The following is a 20,176-nucleotide window of genomic DNA, read 5'->3' on the forward strand; positions in this document are numbered from 1 at the left end:
TAAATTCAGCCCACTCACTCCTTTTGTCCTCAGTGGCCTTCTTATACTATATAACATCATCTGTTCCAGCTCCTAGTTATCCTCTTTTCATGTTCTCTTCTTCCCTCCTCTTTCCAGACGTTTAAGACCCTGTTCGCTAACACTCTATTTCCTTAAGGAATTTTCAGTGCTCTACATTGTTCTTTCCACCTTGCAGGAGAATACCGATTTAAATGTAAAGCCTCAAAATGAATTTGTTCTGAATGGCTATCACTCTGTAAAAATATACAAAAATGCTCCTGAGAATGAATTTGAGAGAGAAAATTGGCAGGTGTAGAACAGATGCAGCAGTGCGGGTATCATTAAGATAGCAGCTTCTGGAAAAAGCACTGTGCGCCATTTAAAAAACTGTGGCAAAACTGAGATTTTTTTTTTTGGCTGCATATTGTGCATTAGGTCACAGGAGATCTCTGAAATTCTTTCACCCTGAGAAAGGAACAGGAGGTTGTTCAGTCAATAGTCTTGATTTGGAATAACGAAACAGATTCTCTGATCATGTGAAAATACATTTGTTTTGTTTCCCTTTCCTTGTATGCATGTATGATTGATATAGACTATCAAGTATTTTTAAGGATAGCACCAAGAGTTATCAAGGGCCAGACGCTGGTGTAAATCGATATAGACTTAAATGGACTTGTGCTGATTTATATCACCTGAGAATCTGGCCTCCTATTTTTGAGATGGAGGCCATTACTGCAAATACTATTGTAATCCTTTCCTGATCAGTTTTTAAATGTACTCTTTGTATAGAACGGTGGACGATCTTCATCCTCAGAAATTAATGAGAAACCACTTCACCATCACATTTTTATTAAGTAATGGCTATTCCTTTTTCCAATCTCACAGTTGGTTTAAAAAATCCCAAGAGTTTCAATTTGTAAATAGTTTAGAGGGGTGCAAATAAATCTCTCTCTTTCTCCCAAATATAAAGATGTTGAGAGAGACTGAAGGCTCTCTTTCTTTATTAAGGTCGCTTTGAAATGGTTAGAAAACCTGTAACAAAGCAGCCTAATAATGGGACTTTACAAAAGAACAAAAGTCCTCCAGTAACTGTTAGCCTATTCCATCTCTGGGGGACAAAAGCAACAATTTCCAAGAACAAGCAACCACATTCTCTGTGCCAAGCACTCTATGTTAATTACAACACAGCTGGCATTCAGGTTCACAAGCAATCTGCAGTATGCATTGCATCAAACCACTTAATAGGAACCATTATAAACATTTTCCTCCTACCTTCCTTGAAATGCTAGTGTCTTAATATGCAGCACACGCTCCTAGTTATTTTTTTGTTTTAAACATTATAGCAGAAAAGCCTACACCATAAAAATGTTTTTCAAGCTACTATTTTCCAAGCCTAATTTGAAATGTACTGTAGTGACCAAAAGGACCGTTTTGAATGCATTTAATTCATTGTTGAACTTCTTAATTTCTGTTGGTGCTGGGGAACAAAGACACAAATCTCTCTGGTGAGATTAAGCACAAAAGAGATCCTGGGGAAAAATGGGGTTGAAATATAAAGTCTCTGCCATTTGATTTCTGTGGATTTATTTCCGCTTTCTCCCCTGCATGTGTCTGGACTCTAATTCTGAATCACAGGTGGAGTGGATGCCCAAGAGCTACTAATGCTTCCTGGAACCAAACTGATTTTTTATTTCCTGTTAAGAATTTTGAGTGTGTGATTTCAAAGATGTTCCAGGGCAAGCTTCCTTTTTTTATTGGATCAGAGGATTCTTATAGAGAAGCATCATGGGCAAGATGTCAAGCTGTGGCACTGAGGAGTTTCCATTCCAACAGCAATTCTAGCAAATTGTTGAAACATAAGAATAATGGGTTGGTGGTGGAGTGTAATAGGCTGAATCCTTCACTGTAGCCAGTAAGTGTTGATTGTAGTTCCCTTGCTCAGCTACTAAGAAGCCATTTGAAGATCATCAATCCTGGGGCTAGTTCTGCATCATCCTCTTGGGACTGTTATGCTGGCTGGGGAGTGCTGGAGGGCAGTGTGCTCCAGCCATGACCACAGCACGCTGCCTACATGTAGGAAGCCAAGATGGGGTGGCACAGAGCTGGCTGTATGCCAGCCAAGGATTCATCACACTTAGGGCAGTTTTAAATCATCTTTGCATTCCTGGAACAGCACAATGGAGACTTAGTATGGGCTAGGATCTGACCCTGTTACGTGCACAATTTAGAGCTCCCACTCTCTACCCCCACTGGGCCCGGGGTGCCAATGACCCTCTATGGGTTAGTGGGGCCTTTGCCCAGTGGAAGAGCCTTCACATAATGAATATCTTTAAACATGTAGTTGTATTTATTAGCAATAAACAATTAATCAGTAGAAAACACATGCCAAGTGTCTAATTCTCACCACTTCCAATAAAGAAACAGATGTCTCCCACTGGCCAGTCAAGAGCAGATCTTGGCCAGGGCTCTGGCTTCTGCAGAGTAGGGCTATGCAGAGGTTTAAAAATTCTAGCAGCTTTGGTTTTGAGCTGTATCTGAAAGTTAAGTTCCAACAAGCTTGTCTTTTGACCCTCATTATGTAGTTAAGAGGATTTCTCTTATATATGCCATAACCAATTATTTTACTTAAATTGTAGCTATGCAAAAACAGTAACCATTCTTGGACATCATATCACTATAGAGGAGTTCACATACCTAAGACTACCGTGCCTTCTCATTAGCTTTTGTGTTTTTCAAAGTTAGTAAAAACGTCTCAAGGTCTACTTATCTTTATGCTTTGTTAGTGGAATATACTGTCAGGATAACATTGCTTAATCAGCGGTAGTCTGTGACTCTTTGCCTCTTTAAAATACAATAACTATTTAAAATAACTCCTAATTGGCTACAACAATATTTCTAGCAAGAGCAGATGCTTTTTATTATCAGAAAGAAACTTAAGATGAGCTTTTCTATTCTCTCCCCATTCTCATGACTTTGTGAATAAATTCACAATCTCCTGTTAGTTGGGCTGCAGCTGGTACTTTTCTATCTGTCTGCCTACACCAAGGCCAAATTCTACTGACACTCTAGTTTTGTGTCCAGCTTATGGTGTTTGAGCCTACAAGATGGCTGTGGGTTATGCTAAGTCTATACACAAGATAGCTGTGAGTCATGTCAAGTCCAGGTCTCTAATTACAACCCAGTGGTTCTCGTTCTCCTCTCATACCAGCAAAACCAGGAGTAACTCCACTTGAGGCACTGGTGTATGAGAAAGCAGAATTAGACCCAATATGTAAAGCAGTGAAGTACTTTTCAGGTTGCCTGATTGGTGTCTGTAGGATTTCAGTACTGTCTGTCTGTGTAAGGTGGTGCTCAGCTGCTTTCAGAAAGGCATTACCAAGAGAACTCTGAATGGATACACCAGCCCCACAGAGAATCCAGGCTGTCCCAGCTGACCAGTAGAGATTTACATTTTTCATAAGAGAGTCCAGAGAAGCAGTGCTGAATGAGGTAACTGTAGTATATGCTCATCCATTCAAGCATTGTCCAGATAATCAGATAACCAAGCAGCTGCTAGAGGGATTGGCTGAAATCCCATCCTGAAAAATCCAAATGGCAACAGAGGGTGATGCTCCTACCCATGCGGAGGATGAGCACAAAGATGCATATTTTTAATGAGCAGTTGTAGAAAGGACTCAGTTGGATCTCATGTTGTGATGCTTCCTTCTCGCTGTTTACTGGTGAGTGTAAGTATCAGAATCTGAAGCTGATGTAATGGGATGAAAACAACTCATGGGAATTGGGGGTTTAGGAGGATAGAAGCAACAATGATGGGAAATTAAATCACCTGGTTCTTGTCAAAGCAGCTGACTATGAGATAAGGGACCAAAGATTCCAAGAGGAGAATGTGCGCCACAGAGCTGCTGCCTTTAGGAAACAATAATTACCTTTTAGTCCCACCAAAAAGCTTGAGGGTTCATACAAATATGCTTATCAGATGAGAGCAAGGGTGATGGCTGATAAAGCACCAAGGTAAACAGTCCAGATAAACCTGGGCAGGAAAACTTTGAGGGGAAAACTATATTTAGAGGCACTCCCTGGAGAATCTAGCATAATTATAAGGGGACTGATTTCACCCTCATGTACGCTGGTGTTAATTAGGATTGACTCCACTGAAGTGAGGGTAGTTAGCCTAATGAAAGAGAAAATGAGGCCCAGTGTGTATTTCCTATGTTACATCCATTTTTGGGACTCCCCCAGGAGGTTCCGGTTTCTATTATTTAGAAGGATGTGATACTCCTATTGCACAGTTCTCTCCTCATTTTGCTTGTAGTCAGAAGCACAAAGCTACTTTATAGCAGAGAAAATAGGTATGAAATGAAAAGCTAATGAACGTGAATGAAGAAAAGGATCAGTAGGCCATTTGGAAACTAGGCAGAGAAACCTAAGAGCTGTACACAATGGGCCTGATTCATCCCTGGGTTAGTGTAGTTTTACACAGCTTTAATCTATTGAAGTTACACTAGCAAAAAAAAAAAAAAAGGGAATAGAGCAGTGGTGATTCAGGGCCAATATGTATGTACAACATGAAGTCAGCTAACAAGATAGTGGGTGGAAGATGACATGGATGGTAAAAGCTACCTTGTGAAGAATAAGAGAGCCTGGGGAAAGAAGCTTGTAAGAGGGCTGAAGTCCATTTAAAAACCACAAGTGAATTGCGTTTTCTTTGCGAACGTCAGTGATTTTCAAACAAACAACTGACCGACCTCCCAGTAGGAGCAGCTGTGAAGTGACAGGGAGAGGAAGGATGCTCAAGTAGTAGCAATATCCCTTGATGGGGGGGAAAAATATTTTTCCCCAGCCCAAAGTAAGAAGCATAGGGTCTGCAGTATGGCCAGATATTAAGGTGAGGGGATCAACTGCTCTATATAACCTTTTTTACAGTGGCACAGTAACAAATATGTTGCTGGCACAGCATCAAGGAGCTACTGATCAGGAAGGTGGCCATTAGCCCCACCATCATCAGGGAGAAAAGGGGAAGCCAGCAAGCATCAGCTCCAGGCAGAGAAGAATGTGGGAAACAGCAGCTTCCAGCTGGTATCTCTTGCTATCTCTGCTTACAATGCTTCCTACCCTTTTTCCTGACAGATCCAATATCCCAAGCATTTCTTCAGGCACTGCTTCTGTTTAAGCGAACCAATCAAAAAACAGAATTCATAGAATGAGACTTAAGTATACATCTAGGAATACAAAATGTAGGCCATACTTACAGGATGAGGGACTCCATTCTGGGAAGCCGTGACCCGGAAAAAGATTTGGGGGTCGTGGTGGATAATCAGCTGAACATGAGCTCCCAATGTGAGGCTGTGGCTAAAAAGCCTAACGTGATCTTGGGAGGCATAAACGGGGATTTCAAGGAGGAGCAGAGAGGTTATTTCATCTCCATATTTGGCACTGGTGTGACCACTGTTGGAATACTGTGTCTAGTTCTGGTGCTAACAATTCAAGCAGGACGTTGATAAATCAGAGAGGATTCAGAGAAGAGCCATAGAATGATTAAAGGATTCGGAATCATGCCATGTAGCGATAGACTCAAGAATGTCAATCTATTTAGCTTAACAAAGAGAAGGTTAAGGGGTGACTTGATTTACCTATATGGGGGACAAATATTTAACAGTGGGTTTGTCAATCTAGAAGAGAAAGGTATAGCACAATCCAGTGGCTGGAAGTTGAAGCTAGACAAATTCAGACTGGAAATAAGGTGTACATTTTTAACAATGAGAGTAATTAACCATTGAACAATTTACCAAGAGTTGTGGTTGATTTTTTATCACTGACCATTCTAAAACCAAGATTGGATGTTTTCTAAAAGATCTGCCCAAAGAATTATTTTGGGGAAGTTCAGTGGCCTATTCCTCCTCCTGGATTTTTGAATGGGGTTTGATCCATTAGGCATGCTCTGAGCATGCCAACCAAATTTGGCCCTGGAGGGAAAATAGGCGGACAAACACCCCTCTTCCCCCAGTTCGTGGATTGTGCTGGGGCTTCGGCTGGAGATGGGTGTGTGGATTTCTAAAGCGAGGCAGCAGTGTGCATGCCCAGAGGTAGAAACTTAGATGCCTAGGGAACTTTTGCAGTCGAAACATAAGTACTGACTGAGTTTAGGCACCCACAGGGTTAGACAGCAGCTGAACAGGAGTTTTGTGGATCACAGTGGAACCTAAAACGGGAACTTAGGCACCTAAGTATCGTTGTGTATCTGGGCTCCTATGTCAGAACCTGTCCAGACCATTGGCGTTCTCTTTGCCAAGCCTTGTGCACAACTAAACTATGACCCTCTTCAGAGACGACAGGCCTGGAATTTATGACAACTGCAAACAGAAGATGTGATGTATTGAACAGATTATGTGGGAAAATTGGGATTCAGATGGCGACAGAATGTTATCAATAAAAAAAATATGAAGGAGTAGCTTTTTGAGGACAATCATTTAGAAGCACAAAGGTACTTTGAGGTTTGTGAGGCAACTTTCAGATTCATTTCAGACATGGCACATGGAAAGAAATGGAGGGCATGGGCAAAAGGTAGCTAAAGGGATGGTAGTGGGGTAAGAGGAACACATTAGGTGCCAAACAGGATAATAAGGAAACAGTGAGTCACCTCATTCATGTCAAAACATAGGAAGATGTAATCTAAATTATACATGTCTCAACCTTGAACTTTACCCTCTAGTGACAAACAGTTCAGCAAAAGATGTCAACACATAGCATTTATTGTTTAAAGTCCTTCTAATAGCAACACTGCAGGGTCATTTATCTTGAAGTGTAGCATTTAAATAAAGCATTAGACTCTTTGCTGCCTAACCAGTTTTTTTGTTCTGTGTCAGTGTTGTAGCTTAATGTGTGTGTCAGGGTTAAGACATTCTGGATACTCCTTACATGATAACTAACTCTGTAGCCTTGAAAATTTCTCTGGCATGGACAGTAGTTTTCAGTCATGAATGTTATCTCCTTTAAGAAATGTATAAAATAAAATGTGGCAGCAGGGCAAAATATTTTACAGGCAAAGGGGCATTTCATAATAATAGAATAATAACTGCAAAAGGGAGAATGGATAAGTAAAAATGCAGAAATGCATTTGCAAAAAAATACATAATGATTCTGCCACTGTTACTCATGTTGAGTAGCACTTACTCATGTGAATTAATTCCACTAACCATTAACTTCAATCAACTAATTATTAGAGCAGCAAGAATACAACTTCTGGCAGGTAGCTTATCCTCCTCATGGTATGTTGCCACCAGCAATTACTGCTTATCAACTAAAATTATGAAAAGAGCAGAATGGGTGGTAGAAAGAAATGTATGCTTCAGCAGCAAGGAAATCATGAATCTGTCAAAAGAGCTGTAAGACTTCTATGGGACTACTAGTGGAGAAAAGTACTACTCACTTTAAGTGAGGGTGGCAAAACTGGGCCTTGGTAGGTGATTACTGTTACTGATTAGCTGCATATAGTTATGCAAAAACCTCCCTATTATTGCTGTTACTCCATCCTCTTTCTCCATGCCTCTTTGTTTGTTTCACAAATCTGTTAGACTGGAAGCCCTTTGAGGCAATGTTTGTAATTTACCATATATTTGTCCAGGGCCTCCCACAAGCAGGCCCATACTGAGCTGGGGACTCCAAGCTCTACTACAATATAAATAAGAAATACTACTACTAAAGACAGAAGCAGTGTTAAATATTGTGACGATCCCCAGTAATATTTGATTACATAGTGCTTCAAATCTCAACTACATCCATCATACGGTATACAGATTTGATAAAAATGTCAAGCATTTGTCAAATCCTAAACTACATGCAACACGAGTGACTGAAAAATTGGAGCGCTTTTAAGAAGGTTTTCGATCTGGGAAAGAAGTAGGAAATGCACATCAGTCTTATCAAAATAACTAACCAGAAATTAAAAACTAATTACAAACTGGGCTAACGAGTAGAAATATCTGTCAAAATAAAATCTGTTTCTTCACAAGGTAGGATTATTATTAGTTTGTGTTACAGTAGCAGCTAGGGACCCTGTACAAACACATACTGATAGACAATCCTTGTTTCAGACAGCTTTCAATCTAAATGGCCATAACTAACAAAAGGTGGAAGGACCAGAGGCACAGGAAAGTGAAGTGACTGGCACAAGATAGCACAACAAGTTAGTGACAAAGGCAGGATTAAAACTCGGGTCTCCTGACTCTCAGAACCTATATCCTATTTACTAGACGGCATTCCCTCAAAACAACACACTATAAGCTTCCAATTATCCTTCCACCAGATATGACAAAAGAAAAAATGAAGTAAAAATGCACCGATGCTCAAATGTGGCTAAGAACAAGAAGTGAGCTTTATCTTGAAGTTTTACTACATGGCAAATGGATGAAATGCTGTGGCTTGATGGAGACCTAACAAAGCAAATCAAGCAAATAACTTCATTCACTTTGAGAGGGTGATTTGAAGAGTTTTTGTCTCTCCTCAGTCCTCTTCTCTTGCTGCTCTTTTCCAAGCCCCCACATTCATAGCTGTTGAAGGATTACATTTCTTTTGTCCTCCATAGTACACATTTCAAAATATTAGGTGATAAACAGTAATGACTGATGGCAACATAGCATGAAGAAGATAAGCTAAGCTACTTGCCAGCTGTTCTGTATATGCAGTGAAGAATTGTTAACAGATATTAGAGATGATAAAATCCCTACATTGTTTTGTATCTGTTGGACAACTGCCATGTTAGATATATCGTATAGGAATAATCATTGTTGCTCTCATCGGTAGGTGCAATGGAAAGTTGCCAGCCTGATAACCATCTGTAATCTAAAATCAGTAATCACCTGCCTCCCTCCAGCCCAACTACTCACTTGGGCTCTGAATCAATGACAGTGGAGTCAATAGATGACTCTCTTTGACTTCAGTGGGCACTGGATTGAGCCCTTGGAATGGAAAAGAAAACAAACCAACCCCAACACATTATCTATGAACTATCCCTCATTTTCCATCTGTGGTATAGATGCTGCTACTAGGATAAATGCTAAACTCAGTTATACCTGTGCAGACCCATGTTGTTTGGCCAAATCAAAAGGTGAAGATAGTGAAGGCTGGGTCAGTAATGTGTCTTTGAATTGGCATTAGAGAGTCTAAGGGGTCTAAATTGGTGTGATTCATAGATTTTTAAGACCAAAACGATCATCTACTCTGACTTCCTGCATATCACAGGCCACGGGACTTTCCTGAATTACTTCTTCAAATCCAATAGCTTTTGCTGAATTAGAGCCTGCGTTTTAGAAAAACATCCAGTCTTGATGGGGGTGGAGGCGGGGGACGGGGTTCCAGTGCTGGAGAATCCACCAGAATCTTTAGTAAGTTGTTACAGTGGTTAACTGACCTCACTTAACCTCTCCTTATTTGTAGTCTGCTTCAACCTCCAGCCATTGGATTTTGTTAAACCTTTGTCTGCTAGATTGAAGAGCCCGCTGCTATTAAATTTCAGTTTTCCATGTAAGTATTTATAGATGTGATCAAGTCACTTCTTGACCTCCTCTTTGGTAAGCAAAATAGACCGAAGCTCCTTGAGTCTTTCACTTGCCTGGAAGACATGGAAGCAGGTACAAGAGAAGACTGGGTGGGACCTACTTAACTTATAACTTCCCGACAGCTGCATTGTCACTTAATGAATACGTAAGAGTAAAAGCAGTTCATAGAGTTGTCTTTCTACTTGATAGGAGTAATGTATGTTTATGATGCGGGCACTGTAAAAGTTATGATTTAACTATTTGTTTCCTTGTGTTTATGTGCTTGGATTTGGTAAATGTGATGGGTATGAATACAGTTGTCACCTAGCAATGTTGTTGTTTTTAAGCAATTATCTTTTGCTTTTGGAATTTTACTGTATTCTATGCCTAGATAGTATGGGAACAACACTATAAAATAACTGAGGTAAATGGAGACTGGGCTTTTCTTTGTTTTAGTTTAAAAAAATCTATTATGTGTTTAAAAAGTGGCTGCTCTGCACATCCCATAACTTGTTCCCTAATACTTATTATGCATAAGCATATCTCTGTCAACACTGTGGCAGAGTTAAAATGGGAGTACATATAATTTTGAAATTGATTTACTCAGAATAGGCTTCAGAGTATATTGATTGATTTAAAAAGTCCTTAATTTAACATGCATTTGTATAACTGAACCAACAACATTCATTTAGGGACGTTTCAGCATGTATGGAGATTTGTAAGCAAACAACGACGTAGGAACTGAGGTTCAAGTTCCATAAGCAGCTTTTTTGGAATTATTGCCATCACGGTCAAGAAATTTAGGCCCTAAAATTTTGTCTATCTTAAAATCTGTTAAGCTGTGTGCAAAAATATTTTTCTTAGACAAACCAACAAGCATGGTCAAAGCACTAAAAGATAATCATTTATTTGTGATTTTTAAAAAAAGAGTAATAAAATGATACCATTTTACATAGCAGCTTGCACCCCAACGTGCATTAAAAATTGTGGTTGTAATCCTGCAAATCCTTACTTTATGCAGACAATGAAATTTCTCATGTGAATAAGGACTATTCATGGGAGTAAGAATTTACAGGACAATATCCATATACATACAGAACCACTGAAATTCATCCATCTCTGGAACTGAAAGGCAGCAAGCTGGATGTTGGATCACAGTGATTACAAGTAAAACTGTATGGGTTTTGTGACCACCCCTATCTTTATACAAATTGTGATGAGATCTTTAAAATTGATACAGACATTCAAGGACTAGGGCAGGAGTGGGAAAACTACTGTCTGGGGGCAACATCCGGCCCTTCAGACGTTTTAATCTGGCCCTTGAGCTTCCGCTGAGGAGCGGGGTCCAGGGCTTGCCCTGCTCCACGCGGCTCCAGAAAGCAGCAGCATGTCCTCTCTCTGGCTCCTAAGCATGGGGCAGCCAAGGGGCTCTGCACACTTCCCCCACCCCAACCACCACCCCCGCAGCTCCCATTGGCTGGGAACCACAGCCAATGGGAGCTGCAGGGGAGGCACCTGCAGACAGGGCAACATGTAGAGCTGCCTGGCTGCACAGGAGCCAGAAGGGGGACAGGCTGTTGCTTCCGGGAGCTGCTTGAGGTAAAGTCTGCACCCCTGACTCCCTCCCCTAGCCCTGATCCCCCTCCTGCCCTCTGAGCCCCTCAGTCCCAGCCCAGAGCACCCTCCTGCACCCCCAACCCCTCATCCACAGAACCCTTACCCCCTTCCACACCCCAACCCCCAATTTCGTGATCATTCATGGCCCGCCATACAATTTCCATACCCAGATGTGGCCCTCAGGCCAAAAAGTTTGCCCACCCCTGAGCTAGGGCACTGATTTTCAAAAGTAACTATAGATTTTTGGATTCCTCAGTATTCAGGAGACCATCTTGAGATGGTTTTCAGAAACTGCTTAGAACCTGCCCTCTGTCCCTCTACGGTGTCTGAAGCTGGGCACCAAATATCATAAGTCACTTGAAAATCTTTGCCTTTATTTTTAGGATTGTAGCAGAAATATCCACATAAAATAAAATGCACAGTATTCAAAATCCTGTGCTCCCTTTCTCCCTCTTCTGGTTCTTCAGAAATATTTAACAAACATATAAAGTCCCATCCTTAGGAGCTGATTCAAAGCCCACTGAAGTCAACGGGAGTCACTTTACAGTACAAAAGCCACTATCACCACTAGTGCTGATATGAACTTTTGGTGGCAGACACAGCAAAGAGACCAGCGATTAAATAAGCATTGGAAGGGAAGCTCTCCTGCCCCTCAAAAGCATTCCTTCCAAGTCAGAGTTGAGGTATACTTGCTGACCTTTAGGAAAACTATATTATATAAATAACAGTATAAATGGTGATGAGTACATAGCATTTTATTAAAAAATAATTTTTTTAATAGTCTAAAAGTGAGTAGTGAAATTAAGTGTGTATATATATATATATATTTGCAGGATCTGGGCCTGAATTGATACTTGTAAAATAGGTAAACAAACATGTTTGTTTACAAAATATTTTGTAAATTTACACCACCCTGTATATTTATTTAAAACTAGAAAGCCCTCCTTCCTACAAAAAATAAAAAACACAATTAAACACCCTCCCTCCCACAAATGCCGGTATAACAAAACATCTTTCAACTGCAACAGTGAATTCCTGTTTAGCTAGCGTTGACTGTTCTCTCTTCTTGGATAAACTTGAGAGCAGCAGTAAGAGGCTCTTGGGGTGGTTTTATAATTCCCTTTTCTCTTCTCTACATCCCTTCCACCATCTCTTTTCTTTCTGGTTATGTCATTACATGACTTAAATATGAATCGAACATATACGTCTGGGGCTTTATATTTGCATTTTTCACATCTGGTTTGTATCTTTATAGTTTTAAAACATTATCCTAATTTAATAAAAAAATAATAAAACCTTAAAACTAAAGTTAATCTAAAATTTGTACTAAACAGCTATCATCACACTCAGGTTACAAACATCAGGCCAGAGCACCCAACACCCCCCATCCACAGTAACAAACCATGGGAGAGGCCAAGAGGAAAGAAGTCTGTGAGGATACTGAAGTATCATGGCTTTACTGGTGTCAAGTATCAGGGAGTAGCCATGTTAGCCTGTAGCCACAAAAACAACAAGGAGTCCAGTGGCACCTTAAAGACTAACAGATTTATTTGGGTTTTTAGCTTTCATGCATCTGAAGAAGTGGTTTTTTTACCAATGAAAGCTTATGCCCAAATAAATCTTTAAGGTGCCTCCGGACTCCTTGCTGTTTTTATGGCTTTACTGGGACTCTCTTTGGCTGTGGGGTATTCCCACCATGCAGGCAGGGGGAAAGACAATATAGCCACAGGCTTTCCTGCCCCTCCTAATGCTGTGCTCTCCATTCCCTGCTCTCAGCTTGCTCAACATGATCATCTCAAACCCCACAGATCCCAACCTTGCAAAACACTTTCTTTCTATGGGGTCTTGACTTGGGGAAAGGATGGACAATGCTGTGGAAGCAGATGAGTCATTCCCTTCCACATAGGAAGGGTGGGGTTCACATGTGGAGGGGAACTTCCATGTGCTGATCTTGGAGGCATGGTCTGGCCAGTGATATCACTGTCATTCACAATACAGTTTATGGCCCTAGACCTGCAATTTAGCATTTTAAGGTGGTTAGTAATTTTTACTCAATACCATGAACTAAGTCACCCTGAATTATTTAATCCGCTCGAGCACACCATTATCACTAGAGCCCTACCAAATTCATGGCCATGAAAAATTCATAACGGACTGTGAAATCTGGTCTCCCCACGTGAAATCAGGTCTTTTGTGTGCTTTTACCATATACTGTACTGATTTCACAGTGAGACCAGCATTTCTCAAATTGGGTATTCTGACCCAAAAGGGTGTTGCGGGGGGATGTTGCAAGGTTATTTTAGGTGGTCATGGTATTGCCACCCTTACTTCTCTGCTGCCTTGAGAGCCGGGCAGCTGGAGAGTGGTGGCTTTTGGCCAGGCACTCAGCTCTGAAGGCAGTGCCCCACCAGCAACAGTGCAGAAGTAAGCGTGGCAATACCACACCATGCCACCCTTACTTCTGTGCTGCTGTCTTCAGAACTAGGTGGCCGGAAAGTGGCGGTGGCTGACCGAGGGCCCAGCTTTGCAGACAACAGTGCAGAAGTAAGGGTAGCAGTACAGCAACCCTCCCTACAATAACCTTGCGACTCCCCCCTCACAATTCCTTTTTGAGTCAGGACCCCTACAATTACAACACTGTGACACTTCAGCTGAAATCATGACATTTACAAATTTAAAAATCCTATGACTGTGAAATTGACCAAAATGAACTGTGAATTTGGTAGGGCCCTAATTATCACCAAGAACTTCATAGTAACTGAGCGTAAAACTTCCTACTCCAAAGGACAGGCTGCCATCTTCTCTACCTGATGTAGAGGGCCTAAAATGCTAAGTAGCAGGATGATCTGAATCCTGCTTATCCTTTTTTGAGTGGAAATTGTGTTCCACATAGAGACATGAGAGGTTTCTAGGTGGTCATGGATCAACTTTTATGCTCACTGTTACTATGAAGTTCTGAGCAGGGCCATGCCTAGAGGGTTGCAGGGCCTGGGACATAGGCATTGAGTTTCTATCTGCAGCCCAGGCCCCAGCCCCACTCCACCCCTTCCCCCAAGGCCCTGCCCCACCTCTTCCCCTCCCAGTTCCGCCCTACCCCTGAGCATGCTGTGCCCTTGCTACTTCCCCCTCCCCCCAGCGCCTTCAGACACTGTGAAACAGCTGATTGGCAATAGGTGGTGGTGCTCATCCACAGGTAGGAGGCACTGGGGGGAGGGGGAGGTTCGTAGGGGGGCTCCTCCTCGCCTCCCCTCACCTCCCTGTCTGCCTTCTCATGAAGTGCTGGGCTCCCCAAAGCGCAGGGCCCCGGGGCAGTTGTCCCGATTTGCCATACCCTAGAAATGGCTCTGGTTCTGAGTTACAATTAGGGCTCTACCAAATTCACAGTCCATTTTGGTCAATTTCACTGTCATAGGATTTTGAAATTTTGTAAATTTCATCTATTTAAATCTGAAGTGTTACAGTATTGTAATTGTAGGGGTCCTGACCCAAAAAGGAATCATGAAGGGGGGGGGGGAGGGGTCGCAAGATTATTGTAGGTTTCAGAGTAGCAGCTGTGTTAGTCTGTATCTGCAAAAAGGAAAGGAGTACTTGTGGCACCTTAGAGACTAACAAATTTATTTGAGCATAAACTTTTGTGAGCTACAGCTCACTTCACTGGATGCATACCTCTGATGAAGTGAGCTGTAGCTCATGAAAGCGTATGCTCAAATAAATTTGTTAGTCTCTAAGGTGCCACAAGTACTCCTTTCCTTTTAAAGGTTATTGTAGGGAGGGTTGCAGTATTGCTACCCTTACTGCTGCCTGCAGAGCATGGATCTGTTGCAAAATCATTCATCACAGACAGAGACAATGAAAAGCTTCTTAAAAATTACGCTAGAGGAAAAGTACTGAGTTTCTCTCTTTTATTCTGTATGTTTTTAGTGATTTTTTTTTAAATACACAAAATGGAGATAGTAGGAAGAGACATATAATCATAGCGTGGGAAAATGTAGACTGTAAAACCCAAAGGATTAAATGAATAAAGTAAAAGAATTGCTTGTCCCCTATTTCGCAGGTGCTGGTAAATACTCACCATTCCTTCAGCGATACTTTGCAGATTATCTTGGGGCTTCTTGCAGATGCAAATTGGGTGTGTGGCCAGCAGGAGGAAGGAAGAGGAAGTGAGAGCTGCAGCAGCAGAATGTGTGTTTCAGTCTGATGATGGGATAGAGTCAGAAACACCAAAACAGCAGCGGTAAAAAGCCCAACTTCAATGGTGGGAGAGGCGCGGGCCGGGGAAAGGAAACGGCGGAGCTGCCAGGCGCTCGCTGCCGCAGGGCAGCAAACTTCACCCCGGCTCCACTCTGCACTTGGCTGCTGGGGGTGAAGGTGGTGCCTGGGTTTTTAAGGTACTTTCGTTTCCGTTTGGGCAGGTCTGCGGGGGGATGCAGGGTGGGCTGAGAAGGCTCTCGGGGAGAGGGGTGCGGGGTGGGGGGAGGCGCCGCGGTAGGGGGTGCCCCTGGCAGTGCAATGGGGGGAGAGGGGAGCACGTTGCTGTGGACGCTGGAGGGGCCGGGGGGGGGGCCGCCGTGGGAGGAGGAGGAGGAGGGGGGTAGGATGCTGGCTGTGGGGGGGTGGCAGGCGGCTGCAGGAGGAGAGCCCGCACCTGGCTGAGGCTGCGGGGGAGGGCTGGTGGGAGACGTGCCCGCCTGGGGGGTGGGGGGGAGCGTGGCCCCGGCTGTGCTGGGGAAGGGGGAAGCGGCTGACATCGCGCTGAGGAAGAGGAAACGCAGCCGCCCTCCCTCGTGCTTGTCAGCGCGCCCGCCCGCCCCGTGTCGCGGCCGGGGCAGCCTGGGGGGCAGGCGGGGCGGGGGCGCAGCCTCCCTGCCCTTTGCGGCGCGCTGCTTTGCCTCCACGGCCCCGGGCGCTGGGAGCAGCGCTTCGCTCCTTGCCCTCAGCCGCTAGCCCGGCCCCCTTTTCCCAAACTGCTCTTCCACTCGCGCCCCCCCGCTCCCGTGACACTACCTGCCCCCGCGCGTCCCCCCCTTCTGCCCCCCGCCTCTCATCCCTGCCCTGTCCTCCTCAGACCCAGTCACTCTCCAGAAACAGGAGGTTTTGGTGCGTGTGTGCTGTTTTTGTCTTTTTTTTTTTTTGCGGGGGGGGGAGGGGGTTGTTGGTTGATGTGTCCCCAGCCACCCGCAGATCCCTCTCTGCTGGTCCTGTTGTTGCAAAGTGCTGGGCCGTGGCAACTTGGTCTTACAGACAGTTGACCTCATAAAGTGGGTTGGGAACATCTGTGTTAGCAATTGCGTGTACTCTGCAAATGCACTCAGGCAAACACAAGGCTGTCTGCAGAGCAGTCACTTGTGTATGTAGGTCTAATGCATAGAGGGGATCATTCTGAAGGTTTGATGTGCTCTTTAATATGTTGGTGGAAGAGGATGGTTGAGCTAAGATTCTTTTCTTGCTCTGCTTTTTCCCCCCACCCCATCATATATTTGAAGCTTGAAGATTAAGGGTTCCCAGCACACAATCTTGTACTGGTTTAGTAAAGCTGATGCAAGAATGGATGCTCTTTTTTCTTCTTCTGTTTAAGAATGGCTTATTTTGGTTTAGTTTATATCCGTTCCCAATCTGTACAAGATAAAATAAAATAAACTTGGTTTAAACCGAACCAAGAGTTGCTGGTGCCAAATGAGTTTAAAAAGAAACCTTAAGTTTAAGCAGTGCAACTCTGCATGTAGTCCAGCCCTTAGTTCATTGTTGTTAATTAGTCACCTTCTTCTGAGTTCATGCCTCTTCCCTTTGCCAAGAACTTTTACTCAGTATTCAAGAGCTCTCAGTAGGGGTTGCCTTTTCTAAGATCTGTCCGCATAGCAATAAATATGATCTGACTGAGGATGCATTTCATATAAAATTATTGTACTGGAATGTGGCTGGGAATTATGCATAGCCATGGCATACAACCGCTTAAACCAAGTGGGTATGAAATCCAAGAAGTGGATTGTTCAGTTTTTTGGCTTCAAGTCCATACAAAGTTTATTTTTGAATATATTTCCCTTGCAGAACTAACACAACTATCCAGCTCTCCCCTGAGAATGTATAAGAAATTTCAAAGTTCCTGAAAAATAACTGAGTGCATTTTGCAAAAAGAAAAGGAGTACTTGTGGCACCTTAGAGACTAACCAGTTTATTTGAGCATAAGCTTTCGTGAGCTACAGCTCACTTCAATGAGCTGTAGTTCACGAAAGCTTATGCTCAAATAAATTGGCTAGTCTCTAAGGTGCCACAAGTACTCCTTTTCTTTTTGCGAATACAGACTAACACGGCTGTTACTCTGAAACCTGTCATTATGCAAGAATACATTTCAGAAGAACCATATTTTATTATTACTTTTATAAGCCTGTCTTTTAACCTGCCAAGGGTGAAATGTGGGACAAACACCCTGAAGAGAGAGCCAAAGATGATAATAGTGCCAGAAGTGTGTAATGTGTTAACTTTAGTGCAGACAATATTGTCTATAATCTGAGCTTCATGATATAGCATTTTGATGTAAATACATATACTCGAAATATGTTCATAAATATCTCATTTTTCTTTAGATTTTGAGCCTAGGTTGTCGGAGTGTCCCTTATTAAGATCCTTATCAAGGGAAAAGTTGAGAAAGAACTAGAACTAAATCCTTTATTATTCACAACTGGGATGTGGGGTAGACAATTGGATTATCTATCTCATCAATGGGTACCAAACCATGCTCTTTCTAGATGTTAGAAATCATTCAGTGTTCATGCAAATTGGCTTCTTTGCAGTTACATACCTACTAGATCACTCAACCCATGTTGAATATTTCTCAATGCAGAAAAATACCTGCTTTTTTCATAAGACTCATTTCACTCTGTCTTGAGTTCAGAAGATCAGAAGTGTTGTGTTTTCCAAGCCACCCAGTTCCATGGTGGAAAATCTGTTTAATTCTAGTGGTATACCTAACAGCTGTAATCTGGCTGTGTAATAGTAATTAGGTAGGGAGGAGAAAGAGAACTAGTGGTAATTTACTGGTAAACCTCCCTGTGGTATAGCATTAAGGAAGCATGTGTGACAACACACATTTTAGGGAGTGATTAAATCATCTTGCAGCAACTTTTAAAATTCACTTGGGTTAGTTGGGTAATAAAGGTTAGTATCATGTTGCTGCATTAACTGTATTAAACAGGTACTGTTGGCAGATACTGCAGTTAGTGTAACCCTTTGATCATTTCATCTGATGTAGTAAACTAGAGATATACCTAATTATCAGTTTCTCCAGGCAGTGAAGCTGTGCATTTAAATGGGTTAATAATTTTTTGTAATCCTATTGAGAATCACAGTGCAGCATCATACAATTTGTGTCTTCTCTGTAGGTTGCAGTTTAGGTAAGAGTGTGGCTGTCTGAGTTTCCTTTGTGAGCAGCAGAAAAGAAATTGAGGATTTCTACCCTTTTGATCTTGAATTTTCCAGAAGTTGTTGAATTATGTTAGGAAAAATATGATAGAATTAAAGCTGAATGGATTTTGATGGCTGACTAGGTGGACTATTTTACTGATTAATGCTAGAACAATTGTATTTTTATCAATGAAAGTACCTACGGTTTAACAATATATTTTATAGATTATATATGTAGAATATTTTTAGAAATGCAGTAGATTAATGCAAAACAATACTTCAACAATGATCTACTCCGTTCCATCTCTCAGCATTTAAGTGGATTGCATTGTGTTCATTGTACTGACAGAGGTGATTTGATTTTTTTTCCTTATTGTTAACTTGTCACATGCTCTCTACCGGTGTATAACCGAAAAAGTAAGTACTACCGGAGGTTTAACTGTTACTGAAATACTGCTGCATGTATGACACTTCCTTATAGCAATGCCCTTCTGTGGCAAATTGCAGATCTACAGTGCTGATGCTCCACCCTTCCTTCCGCTCTTTGTTTACTCTCCTAATAGAAATCTCTTTGATTATAAGGTTTGAGTTCACATATTTTCTTTGCCATGAAGTTCAGACTTTTGAAAGGTGTTTGGGTGTGATCTCATGTTTTCCATGCTGACACAGGCAATGCCTGGACATTTAAATATTGTTTCTTTCGTTAAATTTAGTAGATGTATTTAGTGCATGTGAAAGTGAGAGACTTGATATCCTTGGGTATAACTGACTAGTGCAAGCTTTCCCAAACAGCTCTTCCAGTCCACCTCCACACTGAGATGCAGTATGTACCTCCTGTTACTCCAGAATTGGGTCTCACCTCTGTTGAGTAGATTGTCAATCATAGCACTAAAGTCTTTTGTGGTTCTGTGACTTTGATAAGGATCTATTTGAGATAATCATGAGGCCATCAAACACAATTTCCTTCCCAAGTTGTGACCCTTTTATCACTTGAATTCAGGTCTCCAGAAGTAAGTGATGCATTTTGCTGTTGATAAATAGGATAGGGTTTAGAGAAGAGCCACAAATATGATTAAGGATTGGAAAATATGGTTTATAGACTCAATCTGTTTAGTTTGTCAAAGAGAAGGTTAAGGGGTGACTTGATCACGGTCTATAAGTACCTATATGCGGAACAGATATTTGACAATAATCAAATTTGATAATAGAGGGCATTTCACTCTAGCAGACCAAGGTACAGTAAGATCCTGAAGTTAGACAAAGTCAGACTAGAAATAGGGCACATTTTTTTTTAACCAATGAGGGCAATTAAACATTGGAACTATGGTGATGGTAGATTCACCATCACTGGCCGTTTTAAAATCAAGATTGGATGTTTTTAAAAGATATGCTCTAGTTCAGACAGAAATTAATTCAGGGAAGTTCTATGGCTTGTATTATACAGGAGGTTGGACCTGATAATCACAATTGTCTCTTTGGGCCTTATAAATCTCTGAATTATAGTCAATGAATCTTTTTGTCTGGCTTAGGTTCATGTGTGCTATATGTCCTTATCAAAGTATTTTAAAAAATACTCTCGTAAAATGGATTTTAAGAATCCTGGAGACTGAAGTCTGCCATTCATCCAC

The 20,176-nt window shown here is 42.0% G+C and overlaps 1 protein-coding gene across 1 annotated transcript in view; it reads left to right on the forward strand.

Annotated features, from left to right (window-relative positions):
• Positions 1-15,366: 15,366 nt before the first annotated feature.
• ELMO1 (engulfment and cell motility 1) overlaps positions 15,367-20,176 on the forward strand; it is a 417,191-nt gene continuing 412,381 nt past the window's right edge. The window contains exon 1 of the mRNA XM_077811025.1: positions 15,367-15,538. The gene's annotated coding sequence lies outside the window, so the exon portion shown is untranslated. The remainder of the gene's footprint in view (positions 15,539-20,176) is intronic.

Source organism: Eretmochelys imbricata, chromosome 2 (genome assembly GCF_965152235.1).
Source record: "Eretmochelys imbricata isolate rEreImb1 chromosome 2, rEreImb1.hap1, whole genome shotgun sequence".
Taxonomy (NCBI): Eukaryota; Metazoa; Chordata; order Testudines; family Cheloniidae; genus Eretmochelys; species Eretmochelys imbricata.